General features: G+C 33.8%; 1 protein-coding gene and 2 pseudogenes across 1 annotated transcript in view; 2 read left to right on the forward strand and 1 right to left on the reverse strand.

Moving 5' to 3' along the window:
- The window catches only part of LOC125853235 (receptor-like protein Cf-9), a 333480-nt gene that overhangs the window by 151165 nt on the left and 172120 nt on the right, over positions 1-10195 (reverse strand). The gene's annotated exons all lie outside the window — the stretch shown is intronic.
- LOC125859768 (putative pentatricopeptide repeat-containing protein At1g10330) overlaps positions 1-10195 on the forward strand; it is a 157580-nt pseudogene that overhangs the window by 3893 nt on the left and 143492 nt on the right.
- LOC125853236 (receptor-like protein Cf-9 homolog) overlaps positions 998-10195 on the forward strand; it is a 12099-nt pseudogene continuing 2901 nt past the window's right edge.

Below are 10195 nucleotides of genomic sequence, written 5' to 3' on the forward strand. Positions count from 1 at the left end.
GAGCCTGTTTGGAATAGCTGTTGGGAGCTTAGAAACACTTATTTTGAAAAAAAAAACATAGGTATTTGGCAAACCAATAAAACGATTTTTTAAATAGAAGCAGAAGCAATTTTTCTGATGTTGAGAAGAAGCAAAAAATTATTTTTTATCTCTTATTATTAATTAACATATCTCATATGTTTGGTTAAATTCCATTTAATAATATTTTTTATTATTTTTATATACTAAATTTTATATTTTATTTTACGTTTAAGTATTATTATTTTATTTATTATTTTACCTATTATTTTACAGAATTAGAAAACAAGAAGAAGGTAACAACAATATTTTTGTATGATTAGAAAAAAAAAGAAAATAACAATTAAAGATTTCAACCTTTCAAAAAATGTATATTATTGATTGAAAATTTGAATATGAACATTTTAATTTATTTTTTTGTAATAGATGTTTAAACTTGTTTCTCTCTATAAAATAATCTTAATATTAAAAGTACATTAATACTTGCCCTTAATCCTAATTTGACTCTCAAAAGTCCTTTTTAAAAAAGATTTGTCAAACACAATTTGCTTATAATATTGATAAACACAAGGTGGAATGCTTCCAGGTGTATCATGAGGAGGAGAAAAGAAGTAAAGTGATTTTTGATTGTAAGAGAAAACAAAATAGGAATTTTCTTTTTCCTTTTTTTTTTTGTAGTACTAGTAGTAGAAAGGGAATGTTGTGCGTGTATATGGTTGTTAAAGAGAGCCAAAAAAACAACAACTTTCTACGATAAGGTACTAGACAACATACATGTGTTATATATGCACTATTATTTAAATGATGTATGCACCACGTTTTTAATAAGAGGTATATTCTCTCTAAATCGCAAAGTTGACGAATATATTTTCCCCAGTAAATTTCTTTGCTTAATTTGTTCTATATATACCTCATCAAAATTATTGAATAATAGAGGAACATAACTAAGATTTCTTCTCTACCAACTTAATTAGTTTTGAACATTTTAGTGCAGAAATGGGTTATGTAAAACTTTTGTTTTTTATGATATTTCCCTTACTCTGTCAACTTGCTTTCTGCTCATCCTTATCTCATTTGTGCCCCAAAGATCAAGCTCTTGCTCTTCTAGAAATCAAGCATATGTTTACAATAGGTCATCATGCTTCTGATCATTTTTTCGACATAACAGGCCAATCGATACAGTCATATCCAAAAACTCTTTCGTGGAACAAGAGCACAGATTGTTGCTCTTGGGATGGAGTTTATTGTGACGAGACAACAGGAAAAGTGATTGAGCTCAACCTCACTTGCAGCCAACTTCAAGGCAAGTTTCACTCCAATAGTAGCCTCTTTCAACTCTCCAATCTCAAAAGGCTTGATTTGTCTTTTAATAATTTTTCTGAATCACTCATTTCACCTAAAGTTGGTGAGTTTTCTAGTTTGATGCATCTTGATTTGTCGTGGTCTGATCCCTTCTGAAATCTCTCATCTTTCTAAATTACAAGTTCTTAGTATCCGAGTACTCCACATGAGCTTAGATTCGGACCTCATAGTTTTGAACCGCTCCTTAAGAACTTGACCCAATTAAGAGAGCTCTACCTTGGCTCTGTGAACATCTCTTCCACCACTCCTCTGAATTTCTCTTCTTATTTAACTACTCTGTACCTTCAAGACACACAGTTATACGGGATATTGCTCGAAGGAGTTTTCCACCTTTCCAACATAGAATCTCTTGATTTATCATTCAATCCCCAACTATGTGTTAGGTTTCCCACAACCAAATGGAATAGCAGTGCATCACTCATGGAGTTATATCTCACTAGAGTGAATGCTACTGGTAGGATACCTGAATCATTTGGTCATCTAACTTCACTGCGTACATTAGATTTATTTTCTTGTAATCTCACAGGCTCTATTCCTAAACCTCTATGGAATCTTACCAACATAGAGACTTTGGTTCTTGGTTATAACCATCTTGAAGGACCATTAGATTTCTCTAGATTTGGAAAGCTGAGGTGGTTATCACTTGGAAATAACAACTTTGATGGCCAACTTGATTTCTTATCCTTTAACATAAGTTGGACGCAACTTGAAGTATTAGATTGTTCAATCAATTCCCTAACAGGTCCAATTCCTTCTAATGTAAGTGGTATGCAAAACCTACAATCACTCACCTTGTCATCAAACCACTTGAATGGGACTATTGTCACGCCCCGAGCCTACACCCTGGGCGGGACCGGCACCTGGAGACCATTGCTGGCCCCAGGCGAACCCTTGGCCCGGCTTTCTTAACTCAGCAGAAACTTAACTCAACAGAATAACTCAATGCCATGCAAAGACATAAACAACTTAACTAATAAAAGTATGGCCCAAAGGGCAACTCGAGTCTCAAAATAGAATATTTACATATATATATACGCATACATGGATGAGAGACTCAAACCTAACTGACTGACTGACTGACTGACTGTCTATTGAAGCCTCTAATATCCTGAGATAGATGTGGGGACAGACCCCGCAACATCCTAATAGAACAAAACTAAGTACACAAAATAATTGAGTCCTCCGGAATGCAAGGAGGCACTACAAGAAAAAGCTTTATTTAAGACCAACATTTAGGGACGAGTTAATAATCATGTCTCTAAAAGTATATGTATTGGGACGAGATTTTATTTCGGTCCTTAATTATGTATGTTTTTATGAAGGTACTAAATCTAGTCTCTAAAAAAATTAATAAGTGGTCCCAAATTATAATTTAAGGGTCAAATTAAAAAAAAGTTCTTTTTTCACCAAAACTTAAAGCCAAAACATAAGTGTAATTAAAATTGCAAAAATAAAAAAAGACAAATAGCGCTTTGTTTCTCAAAACACTATCGTGAATCAGAAAACCCTAGCAACATCTGCCTTGAAGCGATCTCAGCATAGCTCGTAGTTCTCAGCGTTTCATCTGTGTTTTCTCAAAATCGAGAAAGCACAGGTCTTCCTAGCAGCGATCTCAACTCAATCTCTATTTTCTACCTTACTCGAATTTCAGGTATGCGCACCTTCGCGATTTGATATTTTCCGTCTCTAAATTTGATTTGTTGTTTGTTTTGTGCGATTATAACTCTTCTTGTTTGATTTACACTTTTTCATTTAGACTAGAAGGTTGTTTTTTTAAGTATATTAAATTTTGTGGTGTGATAAGATCCAAAATATGAGGGGGATCAATCCTAAGAGAATAGAGTATTTCTAACCGTTCTTGAACAGTGGAACTCACTGCTAAATGACCTAAAATAGTGTTTGAGAGACGATAGAGAGAGTTGTATTAAACTTGAGAAATTCATTATGAATTACAAGTGAAGTATTGTTCACATTTTTAGACTAGCAGTGAAAGAAAGTAGTTGCAGTTGTTCAACTGATCCATGTGTGTAGTCAAGTGCCACTAGTTCCTAATAGATTTCTATCTAACTTAAGAAAATTAGGAATTGCAATTGCACTACCATAAAGTTATCTAATATAAATCGATCATATAGTGTATTTGTGTATGTCTAAAGAATCAATTATATTTTACAATCTAATTAACTCGAACTGATGCAAATTACCTCATATGGTGTTGCACATAAAAAATAGAAACAATGATAGTTCCATTTGGGTTTGAAACTTGGAAAACTCGAGATCTTTCAAGAAGATAAGTTCTAATAGTAGCAACATCTATTCTTCAATTCTTGTCAAACTGAATCTATGTTTTCTATCTACTATAATCTTAGGTATGCCTCATCTTTAGCGAGTTGATTTTTATTTTCTTCTCTGATTTGGTGTGTCGTTTGTTTTCTTTGAGTTACTCTTCTTGTTCGAGTTACTCGTCTTGTTCAGGTTACTCTTCTTCTCTTAGATAAGCTGCTTGTGTATTTTAAAATAGATTTAAGTTTTTAGTGTGATACGATCCCAAAAATGAAAGGGATCAATCGTAGGAGAAATTAGTATTCCTAAATAGTAAGAGAACAGTAAACTCTTCTTGAACAGAGCATTCGCAACTCAATGAGCCTAAAATAATGTTCTGATAGAAGATAGCGAGTTGTATTAAACTTGAGAAATCCATATTTAATAACAAGTGAACTATTGTTCAACTTTTAAGGCTAACAGAGAAGGCGGGAAAAGTGATTGAAGTTGTTAAATCTGATCCACGCGCGTAGTAACGTGCCACTAATTCCTACCAGATTTATATCTAACTAGAATAAATTAGCAATTTCAATCACTCCATTGAATAGTTATCTAATATAAATAGATCATATCAGTGTATTGTGTATGTCTAAGCAATCAATTATATTTTACAATCTAATTAACTCGAACTGATTCAAATTACCTCCTACGGTGTTGCTCATAAAAGGTAGAAACAATGATAGTTCTATTTTTGTTTGAAATTTGGGAAATTTGAGATCTTTCAAGAAGATAAGTTCTAATAGTAGCACCATATATTCTTCCATTCTTGTCAAAATGAATCGATGTTTTCTGTTTACTATAATCTTAGGTATGCCTCCTTTTTCGCGAGTTGATTCTTATTTTCTTCTCTTATTCGGTGAGTTGTTTGTTTTCTTCGAGTTACTCTTCTTGTTCGAGTTATTCTTCTAGTTCAGTTTACTCTTCTTCTCTTAGATAAGCTGCTTGTGTATTTTAAAATAGATTTAAATTTGTAGTGTGATAAGATCCCAAAAATGAAAGGGATCAATCGTAGGAGAACATAGTGTTCCTAAATAGTAAGAGAACAGTGAACTTTTCTTGAACAGAGGCACTGGCAGCTCAATGAGCTAAAATAATGCTCTAATAGAAGATAGAGCGAGTTGTATTAAACTTGAGAAAGCCATCTTGAATAACTAGTGAACTATTGTTCAACTTTTAAGGCTAACAGAGAAGGCGGGAAAAGTGGTTGAAGTTGTTAAAACTGATCCACGTGCGTAGTAATGTGCCACTAATTCCTAACAGATTTATATCTAACTAGAATAAATTAGGAATTTCAATCACACCATTGAATAGTTATCTAATATAAAAGATCATATCACTGTATTGTGAGTATCTAAAATTGTAGTGAAGATTTTCAACCCTCATGTTTTTCAATATGTTCTGTAACATGGCATCTTAATCTAATGAGTAAATCATATTTTTACAATCAAATTAACTCGAACTAATGAAAGATATAAAAAGCAATTGAACTGATACAAATTACCTCCCATGGTACTGCACATAGAAAGTAGAAACAGTGATTGTTCCATTTGGATTTTTAACTTGGGAAACTCAAGATTTTTCAATAAGATACATTCTAATATATAGTTGCACCATATATTCCTCCATTCTTGTCTAACTGAATCTCCACAAATTAACCAAAACAACTTTAAATAATAGATTTTAAGTAGCTTTTAGAAGGAAAATGAACAACTATGTCAAGATTAAATCAGTCATATTTGATCAGGTAGAGCTCTCATATTTGCTTCTTGATTGTTGTTGCTGTAGAAGGATTGTTTGCTGAGTCTACCAGCAATCAGGTTTTGTTGGATCCTCAAACCTTCTGAGTATTCTTGTATAATACACTTATTCCCTTTAACATGTTATTTCTTATTCCCTTACATATCAACTTGAGAATTATACATTCATTAAGTGTGATCAATAATCTTTTGTGTCATTTGGCTGAAGGATATATTGCCTGACTATCACTATATGTTATATCTTCAGTTTTCATACTTATGCCCTTGAGTTGTGTAGAAAATGTCTATATGTTTCATTTGAAATAAGATGATTGTGAACTTTTCTATTTACTAGCGCTAAATCTTGAGAATACTATGACTAACACTTGAGGCAGAAGATGTACTTGTGACACTTCTCTCTGAATAATGTGAATGGAATAATCTTGTTGTTTTTCATATATTATTCTGCCGTTTATAATTGTACGTTAGTATTCATTCTGGGGAGACTTATCAAAACAAGAACTTGAATACTAAGGGGTTGTTTGGTATAAGGGATAAGGGATTACGTGCATTTGGTTAGGGGTATTAGTTAGTCTCGAAATGATTTATCCCACCATTTATAGTGCTATGATGGGATAAGTTACATTATACGGTGGTGATTTGTAGGCTATTTCGACCGTTTGAAAGATTTTTTTTAATCAGTATTATGTGTTCTAATAGTTTAGTTTTTTTTTTCTAGATAGTTTAGTTGATATCTTATAGATGTAGTTTTGAACTTATATTGTCAAACAACTTTTCTTTTAGGTTGAGATTGTCTGATGTTAATGCAACCAGCCATCCTTTTTTTTTTGTACATGAATATGATTTGCTACTGTTCAGTATGTGTTGGCTAATATAAGTTGACTTTAAACTTTAACTTTTGGTTTCTTATCTACCCTCTTTTTCAACTGTGACTTGGAGTTGGTCATCTTGTTTATTGTTCATGCAGATGGCAACTATGCCATGCACTGCTAAGGGACATGGTTGGCTAAGGCCTGCATTTGGAATCGTTGAGCTGTCCCAGTGCATAATTCAGGTCTTTGATTTAGTGTTGTTTAAGCAATACTTCTGTGATCGTGTCAAATGACTTATTTACTACTACTAAAGTGATTGTAAGCATAGTTTTATCATTCAACTGCTAAAGTTTAGGTTGATTTAGCAGAAAGGGAGTATTTAGCAAAGTCTTTACATCTATGAGGAGGTACTTTGATTATGTTTTGATTTAAAGGGAGGTAACCTACTATCTCTACCATACACATGGGAGCAAATTAGATATTCCTTGTTGACTAGAACTGGGAACTAAGACTGGTTGGCCCAGGAGACTGACCTAACATGCACAGAAAATGGGGACCAAAACTGTCCCAGGCAGGCTGGGCTGGTCCTGATTGTCGCCCAAAATCAATGCAGACTGAGCTAGGCTAGCTATTGGAATGGACCGAGTGGGCTTGTAATAAAAATTAACTTACATTTTGATAATATTTGAGGTTTCAATTTGAAGAATTCTTTGAATAATCATCAGCTTCTCTGTAATCTTCTGCCGTTAATTCTAGGTGGCAAATGGGCAGCTGGGCTGAATCTGGGCAGGTCAAGTCGTCAAGATGGTAATCTCATTTTCTTTTAATCAAAGACAATATCCAGCTTTGTTTTTACCCTATAGTTATTAATTAGCCTTGGAATGAGCATACTGCAAAGCATATCTGTCATGTGCTTGAACAATGGAAAAGGTCATCCTGCAGTTCTCTAAGAAATATAGCAGACCTGTAGGTTCTGTTTAACATTTTCTTTTCCTTTGATTAAGTGACTAGTTTAGCATTTTTGTAAACCAACTAAATTTTTTTGAATTTCTCATAAATTATAATTAGATCATCCTCTTTGACTCTTTTAACCTGTAATGATTTATCAATGCACTTGACTCTTTTAACCTGTAATCATTTATCAATGCACTTGACTCTTTTAACCTGTAATCATTTATCAATGCACTTGACTCTTTTAACCTGTAGTCACTTCTTTTTCCTTCTTCTCGTCAATTTATTATCTTCTATCAATTTGCTGATGGGTTGTTGTCTGAGCACCTTCTGGCTTTCTCCAGGTACTGTAAGGAAGGGAGGAGAACAAGAACTTACATACTTAATCATGTCTTCTAGTCAAGGAACGGGAGCGATACACAAGAACTCCATGGTTCTTAAGCTACACTATATGAAAGTTTAGACTCCATTTCCTCCATTTACCAATCAACTTAAGAAATACATCCAAGAAGTTGGAACAAGTAAGTTTTTTCAAAACTATTGAGATTTTAATTGCATAGATAGCAAAGACTATTCAACTTTTGTCTTTCAGATTCAATTTTGTAGCTTTGTGCCTAATAGAATGGATGGTTTTGGGGGGGTCATGTATCAATTTCATTTCCTTTCAATGAACAATATATGCAAGAAGCAATAGAAATACAGAATACTGAGCTAAGTTGAAAATGTTTCATCATATTAGTTTAAAAACTCCCTACAATGTGATATCTCATTATTGATGATCGTAATATTCCACTGATAGTCCGCGACTGTTTGACCAATCATGGTTCTTTCCAGAAGGAATAATTAAACCAAGAACTGACTCAATTCCTTGTTATACATAATGGTTCTCTTTAGCATTGATGTTTTAGGATATAGAAGTCATTGTGAATGCAATCGATAGTTCTCTAGGATTTAATGCAATCACTGTGAATGCAATTTGTAGACCTTTTAGTCTTGTGATACACTATTAAATGTAATCTGTTTTTGTCTCCCATCCTTCTACATCAAGACATAAAAACATGAAAACTATAGACGATTTAGACTTGTGATACACTACTAAATGGACAGTTGAAGTTCTGGTAGGAAACTCTACAACTATGAGGAAACCATAACAAATTTCAATCATGAACAAATTTGGATCAGATTTGAAATTTAATAGGACGTTTAAGACTTGAAGTTCTGATAGAAAACACTCGAAGTCTTTTTTCAGTACTTTTATAATCTAAGAGCATCCAGTGAGTTGAATACCTTCTAGGAAGATTATCCAACAGCAGACATCTATATGCTGCTAGCCTGCTACTAGTTCCTTTCGGAATTGCCTCTATTGTCTTCTCTTGATACAACGCATACTGTCCTCAACATATTTGGGTGGAATTTGAATTACAGATGATCTACCCATTTCTCCTTGGACCTCAACTATCCATATGCACTCTATATAAAGAGATGTTGTTGAGTCTATGATATCCATAGCACACATTCTTGATGGGGAATTTCTCCATTTGTACTATCTCTTGTCCTCGAATTTTTGTGTTTTGATATAGATTTGAATTCTTGCTTAATGCATATCAAAGCTTTCCTAATTAATTTTCTTATATTCATGCAGCTTTTTTATGTTTCTAGATAACCCTCGCAGAATTTTAGAGTTTTGTTGGGATGAGAAGTTTAACTAATTTTAGTATACAGTTTACATATTACTCCAAATATATACCAATAGTTACTTATGGTCTTCTCAAAAATTTTGTACTTGCAGATTTTGAAGATTGAAGTTACGAGTCAAGATACAAGTTTAGAAGATGGAAAAGATCATTATTATTTTGCTATGGAAGTTATACAAAACATGATATCATGGTCTAGCTTGAGATGTTGATTAGCTAAGCTTTTTTGTTCAGAAAATATTGAAACTAACATCATGGGATGTTAACAAATTTTTATATTTATATCAGCCTTTTGTTTGGAGATTTTTTGTAGCAATCTTATGTTTATTGGTAAAATATTTTTTTTTTTTATACGAAGCTTAAGAAACATTGGTGATCAATAAGAGACCAAAAATATTGCTCGTCCCTAAAGGTTAATCTAAGATGAGATAGCTACTAGTCGCAAAAAAGTGATCCCCGACGAGATAGTTTCTCGTCGCTAAAGGGATTTAACAACCAGAAACTACATATTTTATAAAGAAGAAAATCAACTATTTGGGACGAGATACATGGTCTCTAAAAAGGAGTTTTGCGACCAGCTTTTGCTTCCGTCTCTAAAAACATTTAAGGACCAGCTAAAGGAGCCCGTCGCAATTGACCTTTAGCGAAGAGACCTATTAGGACGGGTGGCGACCAGCGTTTTCCCGTCACAATAGACTATTTGGGACCAGATTTCGACTTTCTGGGACCATATTTCCCTTCCTTAGAGGGTGTTTTTCTTGTAGTGAGGCTCACCACAAACTCTGGAGTGCTCGGCTGGATCAACGACGTGCAGGATGCAAATCCGGGGTACCTGTATCTGCATCATAAGACAATGCAGGCCAACTGGCATCAGTACATGGAATGTACGAATATGTGAGCTGGAAAAGCTGAACCCCAACTTAAGCTTGAAAGGAGAACAAGAGATCACTTACCTTGACTCTGAACAACTCATATAAATAACTGGACTCAAAGTAAAGCAATGAGACACAAGCCATACATATAAAGCTTGTAAAAGAATGTAAACAACTTAGATCGTTAAGGATAAAATGATAACAAACTCGACTTTTCTTTTATAAACATAATACAGCTTTGTGGGAGGTTCTTTAACCGACAACCACCACTACGAGCCTTAGTGATGATACAACGTTTTACCTCACGTTGCCAAGGACCATCCTATACCTTGCCATCGATATAGGACCTTACTTTTGCTTAGTGGATCCACTAGCCTAATCTTACGTGATCATCTAAAAAGAATGATACG

This window comes from Solanum stenotomum, chromosome 1 (assembly GCF_019186545.1).
Source record: "Solanum stenotomum isolate F172 chromosome 1, ASM1918654v1, whole genome shotgun sequence".
In the NCBI taxonomy this organism is placed as follows: Eukaryota; Viridiplantae; Streptophyta; class Magnoliopsida; order Solanales; family Solanaceae; genus Solanum; species Solanum stenotomum.